Below are 21,133 nucleotides of genomic sequence, written 5' to 3'. Positions count from 1 at the left end.
GAGAGAGAGAGAGAGAGAGAGAGAGAGAGAGAGAGAGAGAGAGAGATGGAAGGTCGACGGGGGTGAGGCAGGGTGATAGTAACGCACGTATCCATTACGCTAAGCGCGTGGAAACGTTTACGGGGAACGTGTGTGAGCGCGCGTACACGCGGCGTTATCCGTCCTTCATCCGCCGCCGCCCTCGCGTCGCGAACGGCTGCTCGTGATTACGCTCGCATGCTTCAAGGACATATCTGCCGGATATCAACTCGACTACTCGACCTGGCTAAACGCTTACACCCGACCGTATCCGTCGATGCCCGGGCGGCGGCACCCTCCGCCACCACCGGCAATCTCGCCTTTGCAGCCGCCGACGATATTTACCGATTCCAATTGGTTTCGTGATTGCACCTAAGTGCTCGGATAGTTGGCGGTGGCCGCTGCTGAGTTAGACGTATGGATGGGTAGATGGACGGATACGCGATTCTAAATAACTCTCTCAGACGCTCATGGATTTTGAACGAGGAGCGAGCGAACCTGTCAGAACCTTGAGCAAAGCTACAAGGGTGCCGGACGATGAAGAGAAATCAGCGCCACTGATGAGCGAGCCGCGGATTTCATTAACCCACGCGACGACCCATTAAGGCGCGGCAAGATATTTCGGGGCGGTATAGTGCAACATTTAATTGATCGACAAATGAGAGTCGCGCTATCGAGTAACGTACCGACTTTTTATTCTCTGACGTAATATTGGAAAGAATGGAGACACGTCGCGACAACATCGTTACCTATCGGTTAAGGATCTGTCCAGGATAAACTTGTATAATCGCATAATATGTACGCGCAAGAAAATCAACACCCCAAAAAAAATAATCTTATTCTTAGAGGAGTCCTCTTATACATGGTCTCAAAAGGATTCTAAAAACAAGAAATATTCTAACACCCAAAGAAAAGTTCTAGTTGCAAAATGTTACTTCCTGTAATCCACACGCTGAGCGAAAACTTTTACCGAAAGAATATTCTTCTAATGAATACAGCAGATCAGAAATCTACCAATCTACTTTTGAGTCCTTTTGAATTTAAGAAATATATTTATTTAAAGCACAAAATGTGACATTTTACTAGAAAATACATCTATCAAGAACAAAATTTGTGTACTGTAGATAAAAGAAGAAATTCTTCTCTGATTTTAAGGATATTGTGCTTAGAATATTTTTCTCTTGATTTGAGAAAGACTATACTTTGGGAATAACTTTCTCTTGAGGCTATATACGAGAAGATTCCGCTAAAGATAAGATTATATTTTTTTTAGACGCGAACCAATTGTATGTCTATTATAAAAGACGTCCTTTTATTGCACAGATCATGATTGGCTGATTTTATTATGCATATGCGATATATGATTATGCAAGTTTGTCTGAATAGACCTTTACGGTGAGTAAGATGTACGAAAAGATCGCGGTTTAGGCGAATATGCCAAAGGGCCTTCCCAGTTGGCTCTGATGTGGTCCGCCGCCACGGCTTAATAACCCTCGACCTCGTCAAACAAACGCTTGTAGCCGGGGCTCTTCGCCTCTGGCATTGAGAATTCTCCGGCGATCCGAAAGCGAGACGTCAAGGGGTAGAACGACGCAAAAGTTATCCCACTTCCTCCCACCCTGCGCAAAAATAATCAAAAAACGAAGAAATTCTGAAAGCTCGCGATGAAACGTAAGTCGAAGTTGTTCTTTCCGCAGAAATCTTTTCAGACATCTAATCGCGTTCGATTTCTCACTCGTTGTAGCTCCCTGTAAACGCACGCTTCCCTGATCGTTGCTTTCGCAAACCGTACAATTCATACGCAATAGCTTCTATAGACTCTAGATTGCATATATTCTTAAAGATTCATGAATTATTGAGGAATTTTCTATTCGATATACAGGGGAGGATTTTCTCGTGAAATGGCACGTTGACGGTGCAGCCCGGATAACGGGGATTCATACGTGTCGAGAGGTACTTTGGTATCAAAAATGCGAGGAAAGGCACGAGGAACGAAGTAGCAGATTATATCGTTGCGCCGCGCCCGTGTGTACGAGCGATGCAAGAGGAACCATGAAGAGGGGAGGCGCGGCGAGTGGCTCATCGACTGGTACAGACTAGTACCGATATTACCCTGCACCCTGCACGGCAAGGAAGTAAGGGGGTGAGAAAGAGAGTGTGAGAGAGAGAGAGAGAGAGAGAGAGGACGAGAGCGGGAAAGAGCGATGAAGAGAGATAGAGGAAGAGAGAGGGAGTAAGAGAGAGAGAGAGAGAGAAAGAGCAGGCGCTCGACAGAGAAAGAGAGAGATAGGAACATGTAAGCTCGTAGGTATCCACTTCCCTTCCGCGATCAATTAATTCCGGACACTAATGCTTTTCTAAAGACACACACCCACACAACCGGCTCACCACTCGGCCGATAACCAACTATTCCGAGAGAGCCGTCGGTCGGAACCATCGAATTGCACGTCACGCGATTCCTTCGCGATCGCAATGCACTTGCCTCACTCGGCTGGCTTCCGCTGCGGCGGAAAAAATTCCCGGCGGACAAATCGGCCGATTCATCCTCCAAAAATATAAAGACATTCTCTCGGCTACGGTGTTGAATTTCGCGCGAATGCGACACTTGCGGTCGGATTCAATTCTTTAAAATCTATAATAATCTGCAACTTTGCAGAAGTTCTGCAGAAACACACACATAACACACTGCTGAAAAAATCGCCCTAAACAATATAATAATGATATTGCTATTTCGCGTTATAACCGTATCACACTAGCGACTCGCGACTGCGGCTGCAATTATGTCTCTTGACCAATGAGAAAAGCGGTAGTAGCTAGCAGCTCCTTTCTGATTGGTCAAGAGACATAATTGCAGCCGCGAGTCGTTAGTGTGATACGGCTGTTACGTCGCGCGTTGAATCTGCGATTTTTCAGAGTCGCGAGACGTACGCGTTGCGTTGTTCATACCCTCGTCTCTGTCCTTTCCGCGCCACTATCCGCCCGGTTGTCGGAAAATCGACGAAAGCTTTCCGTAATAAGCACCTATCTGCGCGTTACTCCGCGTCTACGACTACGAGGCTGGCTCTTTCCCCGGAGTATTCTAATTGTGAGAGACAGTCCCAGGAAAATACTCGGTGGAAGTTTCCTGCAGCTCCGCTCCTCGAGCATATCGCCGGTATTTCAATGTGCCACCAACACCAGCGTCCCCGCCACCGACGCACCAACTCTTACCTTTCGGTAACACCTACGCTATTTCCCACCTACCGGCACCATCCACAGCAGTGCCTCCCCCCGGACTTCATTCCGAAAGCAAAATTAAGTACCTACGAGAGATGGTAAATACAGTCACCGGCGCACTTCCCGAGGTAGGTAAACTTGAGATTGGTCGCGTCCTACTTCGAAGGGGGACCAGACGCGTGTTCCACGACGTGCCTTCCTCGTTGGGTCTGGGTGCGATAGAGACGCGCGTCGTTCTATTTTAATAAGTACGTCGCCGCACCATGTCCTCGCGAGTGCGGATCGATAGCGCTTCGGAGTCGTGTAATAAAATTACGGAAAACGACGACAGTTGACTGTACTGAATTACGAGAAAAAATTCGTCAGGTTGCGCGGGTTAACGTATTCATATTTTACCCGCGTATGCGTTCGCGTTTTGAAGAGATGCGTGCGAAGAATAATTTACAAAGTTCCCTTGAAGAGATAACTCTGAATGTCACTAATGCTTTCAATCAGTTCTCGAAAACACGCCAGCTCCGCCTTCATCCTCAAGTTCTCTCAAACCCGTTGTCGTCAGTCATCTAACGTCAGTTACCGCGGATTCTCATACACCGAATTTTTCGATGCACACCATTAAAGTGCAGCTACCTTTGAAAATGAGAAGAAGCGTCAACGGTGCTTCTGAGAAGTTCTCGAGAGTGACGTTGATCCCTCTCCCGTTACCCGTTGCGACTGTCACTCACAATTAGCCGTCCCGGAGGATCTGCCAGCTAGGAAGAAGAGAAGGAGCCCTGGGAAAATAGAGGAGAACAAAATAAAGGGCGGGAAGGTAAGATAGCAGGAACGGTGGAAGAGAGTAAGAGGAAGAGAAGGAGGCAACGAGCGACTACTGCTTGACGGCGCATCTTACATGACAGTCTTTGTATTAACTATCAGGTAACTTCTTCCTGTCAACCCTTTTACGCCCCCATCTCATCGTACCTACGCCGAGAGCCTCTTTACCCCCGACCATTCAGAACCGGATGAGGAAAGAGACGACGGAGCGAGAGAACGACGAGGTGAAAGAAGAAGCGAGACGAAGAAAGATGGAAGCGAATTAGCACTGTCAAGGCGAGTGCTAATCCCGTAAAACGCCGTCGAATGTAACGCGCGCACAAAAGACAGACAGAGAAAGAGAGAGAGTGTGTGTGTGTGTGTGTGTGTGTGCGCGCGCGTGTTTGTGCATGTAGCAGCGTCTATTTCGCGTAGAGAATGGTAGAATTTCCTTCTTAGCAATTACTCGAGTGGTTGAGAATTATTCGTGTTGTTCACGAGCGCAAACGCAAAGTCGTTGCAGTAATAACGTCACTGGTCACTCGAACGCGACACGCTTGCTACGTTAATGATATTCTTTAGCGGAAGACATTACCCTCGGACTCGCGATATGCCCACAAAGTAACCGCGATCGACTCACACGCGCGCGTGAAATTGCAAATTTGCGTCACATTATGTTCACACTCAGGCACTTTTCGACACGTTCGACGCTCACACACGTAAACACTATCCGGTGAAGGCGAACGCGAGCGCCCAGATGAAGGTGCTACGCCGTAGGCAGGGACAGCTCATTAATATTTAGACGTATTTTGAGCGGCGAGCCACTACCATCGCGCGCTAACGCCAGCCGCCATCGTCGCCTTTATACATAATTATTCGCGCGAGATTGGCGAGCGCTGAGCGAGCCCCGTCGCCTTCAAATTCCCGGCTGGAAAATTTCCAGTCGCTCTTTGAATTAATTAGAGAGCGCGTGAGATACGGTGAAATCAGTTCGATCGGCTCGCAGACCGCAAGTTCGACCCAGCGACACGCGGAATTATCGAATTAAAGTTTACAAATTTTTCGGAAGACGTTAACGCGCCGGATGCAATCTCGACGGTGCAACTCCCGTCTAAAAGAAACACAAATCACCCGGAGAAATTATGTTCATCCCGATACCGTCTACGGGGTTAAATAGGGAACGGATAAAGATTGACGAAAATAGTTTCGAAGTCGGCCTATAGAGTCGACCGAAAGCGTAATTTCGAGTGATCAGGGCGTATTCATTTGCTTGCCGTTAATTAAGCTTCGCCTGCAGCTCGAGCCGGCTCCACGGACGAGAGAACATTCCGATAGACGAAGGAAGCGAACAAGTTCGCGGAAGGGATACGGCCATTTTTGCCAAGAGCGCTCCGTGAAGTTCTCGCGTGCGAATATCGTATTTATATTGCGACTCTCTCTCATTCCCTAGGAATAAATATTGATTCTATCTCTGCCTCTCTGGACCTCCGCCCGTTAACAGAATATCTCTATAGTTTCGTTGTAGATTGACCTGGTATTTTCACCCTTTGAAGCCCCTCTGAAACGATCGCTGGCAAAGAGCGCTCGCGATTCACCGCGTTATTTGGAAGGTAAAAGCGGCTAATGGTCTTTGAAAAATGTGCAGAGGCTCTCGGATACACGTTGAAAAATAAAACGCACGTCCGAGCGCGGAGTCGCTGCAGTTGTTTTCGGGAACAACAAGGCGCGATGGCCGATTTTACGAAAAAGGAGAATTACTCGATATACGAGCTTCGATTTTTACAGAGGAAGAAAGGTGGCGAGCGAACGGTGGGAGGTCTCCTTTCGCCAGACTCCTAATCGATTGCCGCGAGTTTTAAACTTTACGCCATCCCCTCCGACCGCTCTCTTCCGTTCAGCTCGCAAAGCCACCGACGACGGCAGGTCGAGCTGGAGAGAAGCGAAGGAGAAGCGGCGGAAAAAGCGAAAAGACGGCAGACAAGAAGGCAGAGAACCAGGAGACGAGAGAGAAAGCAAGAAAACTGAAGAAACACAGAACGAGCGAGAGAGAAAGAGAGAGAGAGAAAAAGAGAGAGAGAGGGCGAAGTCTGTAAATTTTCTTACATTTTATGAGCCATCAGAATTTCATAACCTCGAGCCAGTCCGCGTGGTACTTTGCACAAGAAAAGTTTCCGCTCGCCCCGTTCAACCGCTCGCTCCTTTTCTCTTCTCTTTCTCGCCCACATCGCAGCTTTCTCGCAGCACTTTCAAGGAAGGGCAAAGATGCCTCGAGGAGAAAGAGAACGGAAAAGCCCGGTATGTGTGCAGCGGGATCACAGCGCGGAGCAACGCTAAGACGACGTACGGTTCTCTCCCGCGCGTTAGTCTACTCTCCGAATCTCCAATCCGCTTTGCGTACATTAGACGCAAGGGAGATTGGCCGAAGACGCCTTAGATCATAATATCGTTTAAAATGATGGATAGTAAGGAGCTCGTTCCAGACACTCGTGATTTTGCGCTTTCCCTCCTGCGACACAGAACCCTATATATTTTCGCGTTGACGAACAAGTAGGGTAAAACACCCACTTACTGACATCCCCTAAGTCATTGACATTATAAAAAAATAGCTGGTTTTCCCTGCGACCAGCATTGCAGTTAAACTTCTTGCCTGCACTTTACAATTCCAAAAAAAAGCTTCACAACTGAAGCTACAACCACCGCTGGTCGCGAGAAAAACCAGGTTTTTCTAGAGTATCAATGCTTAAGGGGAATAATTGCGTGCTAATAATTAGTGTTTCACTCCAAAAGTGAAAATTTTAATTCACCCCAGTGTTCCATTTAACGCCTGCTCTAATACTCTTGTAACGACCTCTTTGATTCTACTTCTTCTACTAGCTTTGCCGAGAAGTTTTCTTTAGAATCCACAAATGGCATTTTGTGCGTTTTCTGCTATTTACAGGTACTAAGTAGGACTTCAGTTTCCATGTGTATTAAATATACACTAATTCTTCAGGATATTCGGCTAAAATTTCGAAAACGCGTATCCACTAAATGCCAACTAATAACGTCTCAGCTCGTCGCTATCATTAACGTTTCCCTGCACTACAGAGAAAGCGTCGTGAAGGAAGCGTCACGCTCGAGAAGGAGTAAAGCTCCGCGAAAGAGATCAATCATGAATGAGAAGAATCGTTTTTTTCGGAAGCCGCGACGGAAATTGTGCCGGAGCGTGTTTCTGTTTGTGTCGTTTGGAGAAACAATTCGGAGAGACGATCGTGATTCAATCCGTCTCTCTGATCGTGCGACGCGCGTGCGGTTTTATTATTTCGTCGGATCGGACTATGTATTCTCGGCCAAGCGCCGTAATCCCGGACCTTCACGTTCCCGATTAACCAAATACCTGGTATACGGACGAAAGCTCGTGGAAATGCCGCGTTGACGTGCTTGCGTGCCTTCGCGGTCGCACCTTCGCGTGACTTCGCGCTTAAATGGCTTGACGTGCTTGACGCGAGCCTGCCGATCGCTGACTCGTTAATTCGGGACTCGTTCCGGGCTGCGCGTCTTACAGGATCGACATTTGCGTTAACACACAGAGAACTGCGCTCTCGGTGCCCCTCTCCTCCCCTTTTCCCGCTGTTGCTCGCAAAAATCAGTCGACGCGCACCAGGAGGATTAATTGACATGTCGCGCGAGTCCAACGAGCATAGAATCATTCACGCCACCGCGCGAAGCGACGGAAACTGTTACCGTGACGGCGGAATTGTGCGGAAAATCATTTTCCTAAAGGGCTTGAGTATGTTAGCCAACGTTGCGGCCCGGGAGGGTGGCGAATTCTGTCGAAATCGAATGTTAAATGAAAAAGTTGCTCACTAACTCACTCTCGCTCGTTTCAACTTGCTCCGCTGACTTCCCTGGTCACCGGGAAGCACTTACTCTCGCGCCCGATCACTATACTTTCCCTACGCGACGCGAGGATTCAACTTTAGTCATTAAACCCATTTTCTTCGTAGACCCCTATTCACCCGACGTTACTATACGCGCGCAACGTGTCATTATGTCTTAATTCGTTACGCTCTCCTCCCCCCTCTTTCTCTCTCTCTGTTTCTCTCTGCCTGTCTCTCTTTCTGTTTCCTCTTCACTATCCGGAGAACTTGCAAATTGACGATTCCACGTGATTAATAACATTCTGCAGGATATTTCAGCTCCTCGATTTATTTCGGGCACAGTCGCAATTGTATCTCACGCATTGTGAATCTGCGAACGCGTCGTCGCGACAGCTATATAAGAATCTCGATTTCTCTCTTTTTTTGTCTCGCGAAAATTACTTCTCGGAGCAAGCTGCAAGTGGGCGGTTCTCACCCGCGTAGAAACGACGAGAATAGAATAAAGGCTGTCCTCGCGAGATACGACGAAAGGAGAGATAGAGATAGAGAGAGAGGGGAGGGGGAGGGGAAGAGAGAGAGAGAGTGGTATATAGTGGCGAGTAGAAAAGCCCAGAGTCGTGTCGGCCATGTTGTCAGCAAAGTTTCATCCTCCCTCTTAAATATAAATGTATACGTGCGAGCCGGTACGATAAAGCGTCTCTCCTCTGGTAAGTTCTGCGTAGCTATGGTATACATTGTCTCATGAAAACGTACACACACGCCTGTCTGTCGTGATCCATAAAGAGCCATTAAGAACCGACACTGGGATATTGCATAAAGCGAAAGGAAGACGCGAGAACTGTCTCGATGAGTCTCGCGTTTCGCAGATGCAACCCACACGATTCGAAGGCGTCACCTATGACTATTTCTGGAATACACCACTGACTCTCGTGTCACACGGGGATTTAATTAACGAAGAGATTCTTTTTCAACAAGCCTTGTCAAATTTTTCTCGATAGATCCTAATGTTATATGGCATATCTTCAATCTCCGATATGGCTCCGAGAAATTTTTCCTCTCCCACGCGCACCACTTTCGAACGTCCGTAATTAAAAACGAATCGCACTACTCGAGCCGTGCCTTGTCGGATTAATAATGCTTTCGTATCTAGTAACGAACGTATGTGTACCTAACGAGGCCTTCGGCTCCCTTTATTGCGGAACCAGTTTCGCCCAATCGGCACCGTGAACACGCGCCGCGAAATAATTGCAGTCATTCCGAACCATTCACTATATTGGCCGAGATAATCTCATCGCCCTACTTCCACATCCTATCCATTTTGTCCTCCTACGTGACGCCTAACTAACTCTGACAAGAATGTTTCTGCCAATGCAAGAGAGAAAGAGAGAGAGAGAAGGGGGAGAGAGAGAGAGAAAGGGCTCGGATGTCAGCACGAATGGAGATGCACGCGTCGTCGTCGTCATCATATCCCATATCCCATATTTCACGTATCATATATTTTTATTGCCTACACACATGGATAGAATAACAACCTTCACATTCTACTTGCACGAAAATTGCGGAAATTGCACTGCGGATTCTGCCCTAATTCGTGTAGATTTAAAGATTCGTTTTCCAATAGTGACGATGAATCAATGCGACAATCAGTCCCCGACGTTTAACCTTGCATTTTCTTCTCGCGAAGCGTTATACACTCGTCAGGGCTTCTCAACGTGCGGGAATGAACGGTGATGATGGTGATGTAGGTAGGTGGGTGAGCGATTTATTTTTGGAAATTATCGACGACGGAGTGACCCCCACAAGATCCCGCGCGTCTCGCTTACATGAGAGTCGAGCGGCGATATTTCAGCGAAGCAAATCGGACGCAATGGTTCAGAAAAGATCGAATCACTCGCGTTTCGGTCGAGCAATCCGTGCGCACGTAGTCGCTCCGCGCTTCCCTCCACGGTCTTTCCCGATTACTCTCTTTCTATCCGGCAGACAGGTGTTTATCCGACCGTACGCGCAAACACTACTTCCACCCTTCGCAGCCAGCCACCTCCGGATTGATTTCACGCAGTGAAAAGAAATACGCTCCGCACATCTCGAGGCTTCCGATCGAACGGTCGAGTACTCTTCAACGGCTCGCGATTTATTCCAACCCCGCATCCGCGTCTCTTTCGCGTTCACGTCGAGCCGAAGACACAGAGCCGATCACGAATGACGCGGTTAATTTAAACGCTCTATGATGCACAAATACGTCTCAAATCTCCATGAGAATGATCTCTCGTTTTGGAATCCACGATTCAATTATTACATAGAATGATTAAATTCCGCGGTCAAAATGTCACATTTTCAAGCGTATATATCTCCCAAAAATTTTTTCTTACATTCTGCACTTTGGAGTGTGTGAAATAACTGTCATGCGTGTCTGTATGTATTATAAAAAATCACGAAGATTTGTCGACATTTATCGCCACGGGAGTTTGAGTGAAACCAGAAGGGGGTTAAATCTCTGAGTTGTCGAATAAGGATAGTCACAGTCGCGCAAACTCGGTCACGATTTATCAAAAACGAAGCGCTACGATGAGTATACTTACTGCGACGGTTCCGGGGTGCCAAGGACGTTATCGTTTCTTCCGGCCCGAAACGGAGACGCTTAATCACACCGTTTCGGCGATCGCGGCCTGATGAGGGTAAGAGTGCAGGCGTTCCCAGGCGCGGCGGGCATTGCGTGAATGCGTGAAATTGTCCGTTCGTTCGTTTATTCGTCTGTCCGTCCGTCCGTTCGCTCGCTCGTTTATTCGTTTGTTTCCTCGTACGTATGTTCGTTCGTTCGTTTGTTCGTGCGTGCGTGCGTGCGTGCGTTCGTGCGTGACGCGCGTGAAGGGCTTTAGGGTCGCGTACGCGCGGAAATCGTCGTGGAGATCCTCTCGGCCGTGGATATCCTCGCCGTCGGTGGTACGTAACGATCCCCGCTCATGCCGTGAGAATCTCTCGCGGGCACTTGTCTTGGGCAGCCGCCAGGAGGAGCCGCGGGGGTTCGCGGAGAAGAGGCCAGGCTACATAGGAGGAGGGTGAAGGTGGAGTAGGAGCCGCGGGGGTGGATGGTGGTGGTCCTGCTCGGAGGTAGCGCTGGTTCCGACGCGTTGCGAGGACCAGGAGGGTCGCGGAGGGTCGCAGGAGGTAATGCGAGGGAGAGGGCGGAGGTGTTCTGCCCCACCCGTACTCGGCTCTGATTGGACTACCCCCGCCTAGTCACCCCCGGCCATCCCTCTCGTCCTCTTCCACCTCCTCCTCCTTCTCCTCCTCGTCCTTCTTCTTCGTCATCCTCCTCATCGTCGTCGTCGTCGTCGTCGTCGTCGTCGTCGTCGTCGTAGTCGTCGTCGTCGTCGTCGTCGTCGTCGTCCTCCTCCTCCTCATCGTCGTCCTCCTCCTCTTCCTCCTTCTGCATCTCGTCCTCCTGCTCCTCCACCACCTCCTGCTCGTCGCGCTCCTTCTCTTGCTTCGCCGTACTCCTCCACCACCCGCCACCTCACCAAGCACCTTCTCTTCCTCCTTCCGCTCCTTCTCCGCCGCGCGCCGCCGCTTCTTCTTCTTCTCGTTCGCACTACCTCGCTCTGGTCCGTCGCCGCGCGTAAGAACGCCCGCCTCTTTTTCGATGCACCGGAAAACAGGTGCGGAAGCCCGACGTGGGGGTTCCGAGATTCCTACTGGCTCTGGGAACCGTCGGTGACTCCGATCCCCAGGCTTTATTCCCAGGCTCGCTAGTCCCTCCCGTTACCCCCTTACGTGAAGAGACACCCCCTCTTCCGCGGCCCCCCGTGCCGCGAACGCGTTGAATTTTGAAAATTCTGCAAGAGTGCCGGGGTCCATGCTCGATGTGGCGTTTAGCTGCTTTCGGATCCCTCTCGTTTGGAACGTACGGCGGTTTTAATAAGGCAGACCTCGGACGCCCGATTCTCGCGAGGTGTCGTTGAACCGACGCTATTTTCGCGGGATTGACAGGGCAGAAGAGAGAATCGAGAATAGACAACAAGCCGGCCGAGAGCGGGTGGTTGCGCCGGCGTTTCTTGAATCGCAAATGCCGCTGCGATTTCGTCGAGAAAAAAGAGTTATATTTGCAAATGAAATGAAATATATTCTGGAAAATCGCAATTGCGTCGCGATAAAGCACAGCTCGCATGAGATTCACGCAGAACGGGCTGCATGAGATATTTCCCAGAACTCAAAGTACATCAACCTTCCACTCCCCTTGTAGACTGCCCGGTAGAGAACTCGCGGTAAAGTAATTCCCCCGTAAATGTAAATCAGGATCGACGGCCGAGATATTCGGCGACGGTAAATAAAAAGAGCCGCGTTGCAACTGGCGATAATAAAGAGGAGGACGAGAGGAAGACGAGCGAATATTGCGCACGAAATGTTCGGTGCCGACGGTATTTGGGAACAGCACCAATTGAAAACCAATGGACCGACAGACATGGTGCGCCGGTGTGTTTCGGGGGTAAAAATCGACCCTTTCAACCGTCGCTAGGCGCGCTACCCGACGTACGCCTGATAAATAGCGCTTTCCACGCTTTCCCGGCAAAATGCTGCCTAAACGAGAACGCAGTCACCAAGTCACGCAGTCTCAGGGGCTCAATGCACGGACAACGGCGCGGATTTCGTTCGAGGTGCGTCAACCTGCCGTTGTCCTCGCGCGAATCGATTGCAGTCGGTCGACGCGACCGAACCAACTCGGGGCGAAATGACTCCCCGGCGCATAGAGCCGAGTCCAGAGCGACTGGCCGACACGTTTGTTCAATAAATGAAACCGCACTTGCGACGATTATCATAAAGGCGTGGGAGCGGACGGGGTCAGCGAGGGGGAGAGGGGGCGAAGAGGGAGCGAGGCAAAAATGCCCTAAGGCGACGGCATTTCGATAATTGGAAACCAATGAGCCGGCGGTAGGAGGATTTTCGGGGTAAAAATCAACCCTTCCACCCTTCGCTCTCGGGCCCTAATGAAGCGAGCCTTCGGCGTTGCCTGCCAACGTGCATGCCTCCGCGTCGTATTAATTGCCTGCCCCCTCCGCATCTCGCGTCCCTCATCGCCACCCCGTCGTCCCTCCGCTACCCCCTCGGGCCGCCATCTAACCCTTTCCATCGTCTTCTTGCACCGTCTCGCAGTTACCCGCGATAGCGCATTCTTCGACAAATTGGATCACGCTAGCGCACGAGCACGCCCGGCTTATAACGCCGTGGAATCGCCAGGATAACCGAAAATTGCCGGAGACAAGCGCGAGCGCTCGCGCGAATCGCGCCCCGCGACGCGATCGAAGCCGATTTATTCCCGACGTCGCGGCGCGGTGAATCCGGAAAATCGCGACGCGCCGACCTCGCTTCGTCCCGCGGCAGGGACGAAAGGAAGTGTGATAATGAAGCCAAGGGGCAATACGAAACGGACAGCCACCGACCGCGTTACGCTCCCGCTGCGCGAGAAACGCGACAAAGAACGCACGAATGCACGATCGATCGGATCTGTCGCACGCCAACATTTTTCGGGGCAAACTGCCAAAATCGAACCACAAAAGTGTCCGTACTGTCGGAGGCAAAAGAGGCCAAATGCGAACTGTTACTTCCATTGTGGGAGAGAAGTCGACTTGGAGCACCGCGCGAATTTACTTCATACGGTCTATAAATCGGTCGTTTGTTAACAAGTTGAGACCACCATGGCAGCCACCAGTGATCGACGCTGTAATGTCGCGTTTCGGTAATCTACATTAAAAATATAACCAACTGTATATAATAGGTTAGATGTACAAGCCAACAGAGAGGCCAACGTGACGAATTGTATTTAGTCACTTTATCCTTGACCATTCAGAATTGAATAGAGCATTGAAATGATCAATAAAAATCAGGGTGACGGTCAACGTGTTAATGCGCGAACGAACTTGGGTCTATAAGGCTCGAGTGAATACTCAATCCGTCACTAACTTCCGTAAGGAGTCCGGGTAAATCTCAAAATCACGAATCTGTTTGCAGATTATGATTTTATCGCGTTACTGTCTTATACATTGAGAGAAACATCTGAAAGATAGTGAATATTTCTTTGGCGAGTACACTAGTAATATATTTACTTAAATCTAAATTCTTTTATTTAAGCAGAATAAACAATGAAAAAGCTAAGATCTTCTTAAACTTACAAAAAAATGTATATTTTCTTATTTGAAAAATATTTTATATTAGCACAAGTATATCATTAGTATCCAACGAATAAATATCTATCATTCCTTAAATATTTTTCCTCTCAATGTAGCTGAGGATTTTCTGTATCTGTAGACAAAAAGTCGGTTCTCAACAAAGCCACGGAAGTTGAAATCTGCCCGTGCGTCCGACAAACCCAGACTATACCGTATATTCCAAAAAATAAGATCGCACGCGGAGGTTTAATGTCGCTTGGATGCGGCATTGAGGTAGAAGAACACCAACTACAAGAATCCCGGCAATGCAATCGATATTATTATAAAACCGTCGCGCACGTTTACTCTCTTATTTGCATCTGGGCAACGTGATGCGCGCACGATAACCGATAAACCGACCGGTCACCGGGCGTAATATAACGCTCGTTGCCATATAAAAAATACGGTTGGATAATATCCGCCGTCAAACAGGCGCGGCCGATATAGCCGCGATTCGTATAAAAGTTTGTATTGATTTGCATCTCGATGGAGCGCGCCGTCTCTCTCTTCTCTTTATTGTTTCGTCCGCGAGTGATTGAGCGAGCGCGTGACGTTTAAGCGCCCGCCGGCGCTGGTTATCATTCCTGCCCGTGCATTTATCTCGACGATAAAAAGCCGCCAAGCTCGCTCGCATTACTTACTTTTCCGCCGGCCTGACGGCTACGAGCGTGGCGAATCGCGCAAAATTGCTTGTCGTCATCGTCCGGTCAAGTCCGCGGCCGGCGCAAAGGAGCCGACAATCGCGCACGACTTGATTAAGAGCGCGCTAAGCGGCCGATTGAAATAATGAGAGCGGCGCGGCCTGGCTCCAGCGAAGTGCACGGCAAAGTGCGCGGAAGGTTAAAATAATCGAGTCGCACGAGCGACGAAACTACCTGGATATATACGCGTAATTAATTATTCATTAATTAAGCCATCGCCGGGCGCACAGCTCAGCTTGCTGACGTTAAGCAATTAATCACGCGCGTGACACGTTGCTTATGATAAATGTCATGAGCGCGCGACCGTTGTAATGCACACGCCAACTCGCTCCGCGCGATCGTGAGTGCGAGCGGGAGAGAAAGGTGAAACGTGTAATGTGTGTTGATTGTCAGTTAAATAGCTTTTTACTAGGCGCTGTTAATTGAGTAGAACTCCGGATCGCCGATAGCGACGATATTCATCGTCCGGCACGACGTGCGAGGTATTTTAATATCTCGTCTCTCGTACCCTTCCGCGTAAAACAAATCATCGTGCGTTAATCTTTTGCCATCCATTGTTGCACCCCTTGAGGCGACATTAAGTTTTAGTCGACGCAGATTAATCAGACTGATCGATACTTTTGTCCACTAAACTGTCAAACGTCGTTGGTAACGCTGTCTTTCACAACTTTAGGTGGGATTTTTAGCTGGTTACGTGTTAAAAAAATCTTACTTCTCGTCGTCTCTCTTAATCCGAAGCAGACCGTTCCATAAATAAGTGCAATTTATTAATATCACATTTAATATGATGCTTATCACAAAAAGTGGGCTATATAAAGTATTTTCGTGTATCTCTACGATGTATGAATACTAGAAAATTGCTGTCGTGCAGAATATAATATAATATTACACTGAAAGAAACGCAACACAAAAAAATGATTTCTTTGAGGCAACATTTTGATTTTTCCGAAATGATTGATTGAAAAATTATGAAAGGAAAAATCAGACACCATCTCGACACTGCTTGGTACGATAATGAATAGAGAAAAATGTGTGTTTGCGAATAGAATTAATTCGGGATTCAAAGGGTTAAGGGGACGATTCAGGTCGCAAACCTTGGCGCGCGTAAAGAGACTCGAGGCGTCTTCAATCGGCAAAAACGAAAGGCGAATCACCCCTTCTCGCAGAGAGGCTTTAAGGTTGTGCGAGGTTAGGGCAATTCTCGGCGTAATTCCGTTAGGTGGGCTTCAAATCGATATAATCAGCGAACGCGGGGTGGCTTCAACCGCGGCGGTCGCGCCGCGACTCTCCGCCCGAATTCTACCCCCGCGCACACTTCCCAACCTTAGAATCTTCTCCTGGCGGACCCTCCTATCGGGGAGGGCGCATTGTTCCAGCATCGAGATATCTGACGGTTCATCCCCCCGGCAGGGCCCGAATAAACAACTCCGATCGTTGCAGTTTTGCAACGAACTCGCGCTTGTGTCCACTGTGCGCAAAATGCTCAGATTCGCGGAACATTGAGAAGCGAAAAGTGTAAATGTTATCTCCAATAACAATATTAGTGTAAACGGCGGATTGTTTGCTCTAACTTAAAAACTACAAAATCTTCTTTCAGACGCCAATGCTTGTCTGAAATAATGATAACAAGATATGCACGGAAAAATCACAAATTGAACGAAATATTCCTTCCTCCTTTGTGTCAAATGAATTATCCGTTCATGCCTAATAAATAAATAAGTAAATATTTCAAACTAATGACATTTTGTCACTAATTTGTCGTTCGGTCGCGTCGGTGTCCGTCGGCCGCCATTCTCACGATGCACCGAGCGGCAGAACGATTATTCAAAAAAATGGCCTTGCAGTTATAGCAAAAATATAATTATCTAGATATGGAAAATTAGCTAAGATGAACAAATAGCTAGCAAACACTGCAATATCGTATATATTTATTTTTTATTTTATCGATATAAATGACAGAACTTCTGTCTGAATCATTTGTGAAATTTAGCAAGAAAATTTCTCTGTGCCCATCCGGGATAAAGCAACTCACACTTATAAAAATTAATTGTAGTGGACAAAAAAAGACTATAGACGAGAGACAAACGAAAGTGTAGTACTCACACCCACCTAAATTTTGCTTGCAGTTATTGCTGCTGCCGCTGCTATAAATTCTACGTACAACAGACAATTTTTAGCAGATACAAGAAGCAGCGAAAAATTTTAACTGTGACATTTAGAATTTTACCTGAGCCGGTAAAACACTATTTTGAGTTATGCACCCCCATCCCCATCCCCATAAAATAGCCTGCAAGAACGCGAGGAGAGTGAAATTTTCGCGATGAGAGCGACGCCTAACCGCCATTTCCAAAATGAAGAAAAACGAAACGACTCAGTACCTACATGATATCGAGTCGATGCACCGATGTAATTTTCCAATGCAATACAGCATCCGATGGATTTCTGTCGCTTCTCGCTTCGGTAGATTCTCTACTTCGCGATCACTGTATCATCGGCAACTGCTCGCTCCACCACTAAGAAAGCCGGTATTGTTACTTCACGTGCCGTGCGGGCATGATCATCGCGGCCGTCATCGAAGTCGCTCGTTCGGGATCACGCGTGTCGCGAATTTTAAATGGTCGAATGGGAAAAAACCAGGAAACCGCGATCGACGTTCGCTGATCTTGGCCACGGCGAGGACGAGCGTCTCCGGGCGCGAGATGTGGCACACCCCGAGACCTAGACACTACTGAACCAGCCCCATGGCAAACCTTGTTAACGGCAGTCGACAACCAAGTTTAAACTTCGGGTAACAATTCCCCTACCAACTCACTCATTCTCTCTCTCTCTCTCCCTCTCTCTTTCTCTCTCTCTTCTCCTCTAGTGTTCTCTCCCTCTTCCCTTTTGACGCTCGATCTCTCCCCCTTTCTCTCTCTCTCTCTCTCTCTCTCTCTCTCTCTCTCTGGCTCATCGCGAGAAGGGATGGCAGTCTTCGGGAATTCTTCAAAACTAAATTAATCGCCGAACCCGATTATTACTCCGTCGCGACACTCGGCGGCTTGAGTTACCGCTCGCTGTAACGAGCGTTTTGCCTCGATACCGTAACGATAACTGCTCTGACTTAATGAGCGGCATGTTGCTCGACGTTCTTATGAACGCGAGATGTTTGTTCCGGCTAGCAAGCATACGGCGCGACATGTACCCGTGTGAAAAACCGTGAAAACTTGGCACACCACGTGAAAAATATCGATAGTACTTTAAATGAAAATAAAAATAAAACAATAAGTGAAAATGTCAAACACTACAATGTGTGTGTGTGTATACGCGCATCCCTCTGTTCTACTTTTCCTTAACGTGTTCTACATGAGAACGACTCTCCGAATATTCTTCGTGAAGATTCGCATCAACTGACTCGAACAGACAAGACTGTACTAAAAACTGCATCGACGTAGATTAGGAAAAGAGAGCGCGCAGATATCAACAAGATACCCGACAATGTTCCAAGTACTTCCATAACTGCGAGAACAGAAACTATCCCTACTGCTTTACGACTCGACGTGGATGTGTCTAACAAGAGCTGCCGCTACGATTGTTTAAGAACAGTGTCGATTTTGCTGTATTGGCGAACTCTGCATTTGCTGATACCTTGGCCTTCGCCCGACTCCACCGTCGTCGGGAAGACGACGAGGACAAGCCAACTGTCGTTAACCCCGAATCCCGGTGATCCCTCGCGGCCGAAATAGAGAGTGAGAGGGAGAGTAGGAGTCGGAGGGAGGAGGAGGAGGAGGAGGAGGAGGAGGAGAAGGAGGAGGATGAGTAGGTGGAGGAGCAGGTGGAGAAGACGGGGGGCATGGAGCAAGGGGGAGAAGAGAACGGAGGGTACCAAGTTCACCGCAACCTTCGTAAGCGGCATGTCGGCGCGAAACTCGGTAGCCGCGTAACAAGAAAGAAGTAACTATCGTTGAAGCGGACTAGTTTGTTCAATGGCACGGTGATGCAAGAGGGGAACCTGGGGGTGAGGTGCGGCAAGAGGGGCTGTAGCGGAAGAGCGGGGGGGTGGCGGGGGGAGGGACATAGGAAGGTGGGCCGAAGTTCCTCGCAAGAACAAGAACAAAGTTCCCGGCCGAGGCCCCCTCCGCCATCACCCTCGATCCTCTTTCACCCTCTTGCGAGGTGTATACCCTCGCAGATGCGCGCACTTCGCGCGCAACCAGTTCACCTTGGAAACTTTGACGAAAACCAAATTCCAAGTGCACACCCGCGCGCCCCCCGAGCCTACTTGCGAGCTTGCCGGCGCGACCGCGAAGTTGCGACGTCTTCGTGGCCCGGACGTGTCGGCGAGACGACGCGCGAATCGACGATATCGGCGCGTCTTCCCGTATCCAACAGTCAGTCGAAGAAAAAGAGTCTAGTTTCTACGAGTGTGGAAACGCGTGAGACGATGAGAACTGTGTGTGTATGTGTGTACGTGTGTGTGTACATGGCGAGCCCAGAGACACCGGTTCGTGATAGTGTCGCGGGGGGTGTGCACGCTCAGTTAATTGATGTCGAAGGGATGTTGGAGCCACGTAGCTCGCTACGTACATCATGTGAACGAAAGGGTGACGATAAAATTATCGTGCCACCTTCGCGCTAACGACACAGGACATTTGCCTCCGTCGCCGAGAGAGATTGAGCCGTCACGAAGATCTCATACACTGTTATCGATCTGCCGAGAATGTCGCAGCTACGCGCGCGACGGAAGTGCAAGAATTTTCCGCGAGCGCGTTCGCGAGAAAACGCTCATCCGACGTTTCTTCGATGGAGTACTTTGTGAAGGTCGAAAGTTCCGAGCGGTGAGACACGTAGGGAACCGCGTAGGATTCGCGGAGTGTTTCCGGTGTTTCTCGGTACTTACTTTACGTCGGCGAGCGAAAGATCCTCCACGTCAGCCGACGATCGTCGAGATATCGGGAACCTCCTGGATTACTGCGAGAGATTCCATATCTTTCCCGCGCGCGCGCGCGCGCGCGACTCAGCGACACCGGTTTGATTTCTCGTCTGTTTACCGCGATCCTGATGCCGGAAGACACGTCTAGGAAGCTCAAAAGAGAAGACGCAGACCCGCGATCGACGTTAGGCAGCCCTACGAGACCCGTCCGAACCGTCCGCGCCGCGACGTCGACGAAGAGCGCCGATTTTCCACGAGCAACCCCGAGAGGTCGTACAACACCACCGTCAAGAGGAGGACAGCGGTGGAAGAGGAGGAGAAAGAGGAGGACGAGGAGGAGAAGGAGGATGAGGAGGAGGAGGTAGAGGAAGCAGAAGGAGGGGGAGGTGGAAGGAGCCGGAGGAGGATTTCAAGCTGGTATTGGTGAGGAGGAGACCGCCGACGTTGAACAGCACCGATACGCGGTTGTGTGCGCGCTTGCGAGGAGTTAGATTAGAGAGGAGGAGAGAAGCGAGTGAGAAGAGAGAAGAGCGAAAGAGGCAGAGAGTGAGAAACGGAGAAAGAGAGACGAGGTCGGATGCGCGACGTTGAACGTGCATCAGTGTTGGTGAGAGTAAAACTTTTCTCGCTTGTGTTCGTACGCACGCATCGACTCGTCTCTGAGGGAAAGAGATAGGGAGAGAGGAAGAGAGACAGAACGCAAGAGGGAGAGAGCAGAGGGGAGGGGGAGAGAGAGAGAAGAGATGATGAAGAGAGAACGAGGAGAGATGAAGGGGAGGAGGAGCGACCGAGAATGGAAGAGAGGAGAGAGTCGGAGGAGAGAAAGAGGGAGTGAAGGGGGGCAAAGAGAAAGATAGGGCGTAGTACGATTTTGCTAGTACGGAGACGAGCTTCCAAGCAAAACGCGTGGTCCACCTCCGAGTTATTTCCTTTTCCATCCTCCACCCCCTCCTCCTCCCATCTACCCCCTTTAACCCCCGTGCCCTCAACGCCACCGCCGCCTCCTCTTCCTCCTTCACCTCATCCCGGCTCCTCCGCCGCAGCTTGGACGGCACAAATTATTACCCGTCGCAGGTGCATTTTTTCCTATTCCCTCGCTCGCTCGCCCTGCGCGCCTTGCCGCGCTTCACTCCCAAACGTCCGCCGTGTGACAAGAAATTACGAGAGCTCGAAAGCGCGCGACCCTTCGCCTTGCTCAATTGCCGACAACGAGGGTAAACCTGTGCTCGAAGTGCACGTAAACTGCAGCAGCCGGCGCGTGGTCTTACGAGAAATCACGTCGTGCCTGATGACGGGGCGGGCTTCGCGATTTTCAGATGGTAACGGCAGAAAGGGGACAACACCAGCGGATTTCGATGGCCGGGCAGAAATACTCGGGGAAACTATCGCGAGAGACACATGTCCACTGCTACGCGACGCATATTCGCGGGAAGACGG

General features: G+C 49.5%; 1 protein-coding gene across 16 annotated transcripts in view; it reads right to left on the bottom strand.

The window, feature by feature from the left end:
• LOC116848712 overlaps nt 1-21,133 on the bottom strand; it is a 336,115-nt gene that overhangs the window by 184,979 nt on the left and 130,003 nt on the right. For 2 of the 16 annotated variants that reach the window (XM_032825085.1, XM_032825088.1), the window contains exon 1: nt 10,466-10,858. The exons of the other annotated variants lie outside the window; for them this stretch is intronic. The gene's annotated coding sequence lies outside the window, so the exon portion shown is untranslated. Of the gene's footprint in view, nt 1-10,465; nt 10,859-21,133 lie in introns of those variants that run through there. 16 annotated transcript variants of the gene reach the window in all.

The sequence above is a fragment of the Odontomachus brunneus genome, unplaced genomic scaffold, assembly GCF_010583005.1.
Source record: "Odontomachus brunneus isolate Ranch 3 - 2012 unplaced genomic scaffold, Obru_v1 Obru_scaffold_098, whole genome shotgun sequence".
Classification (NCBI taxonomy): Eukaryota; Metazoa; Arthropoda; class Insecta; order Hymenoptera; family Formicidae; genus Odontomachus; species Odontomachus brunneus.
This window is presented reverse-complemented; position numbering and strand designations above follow the sequence as displayed.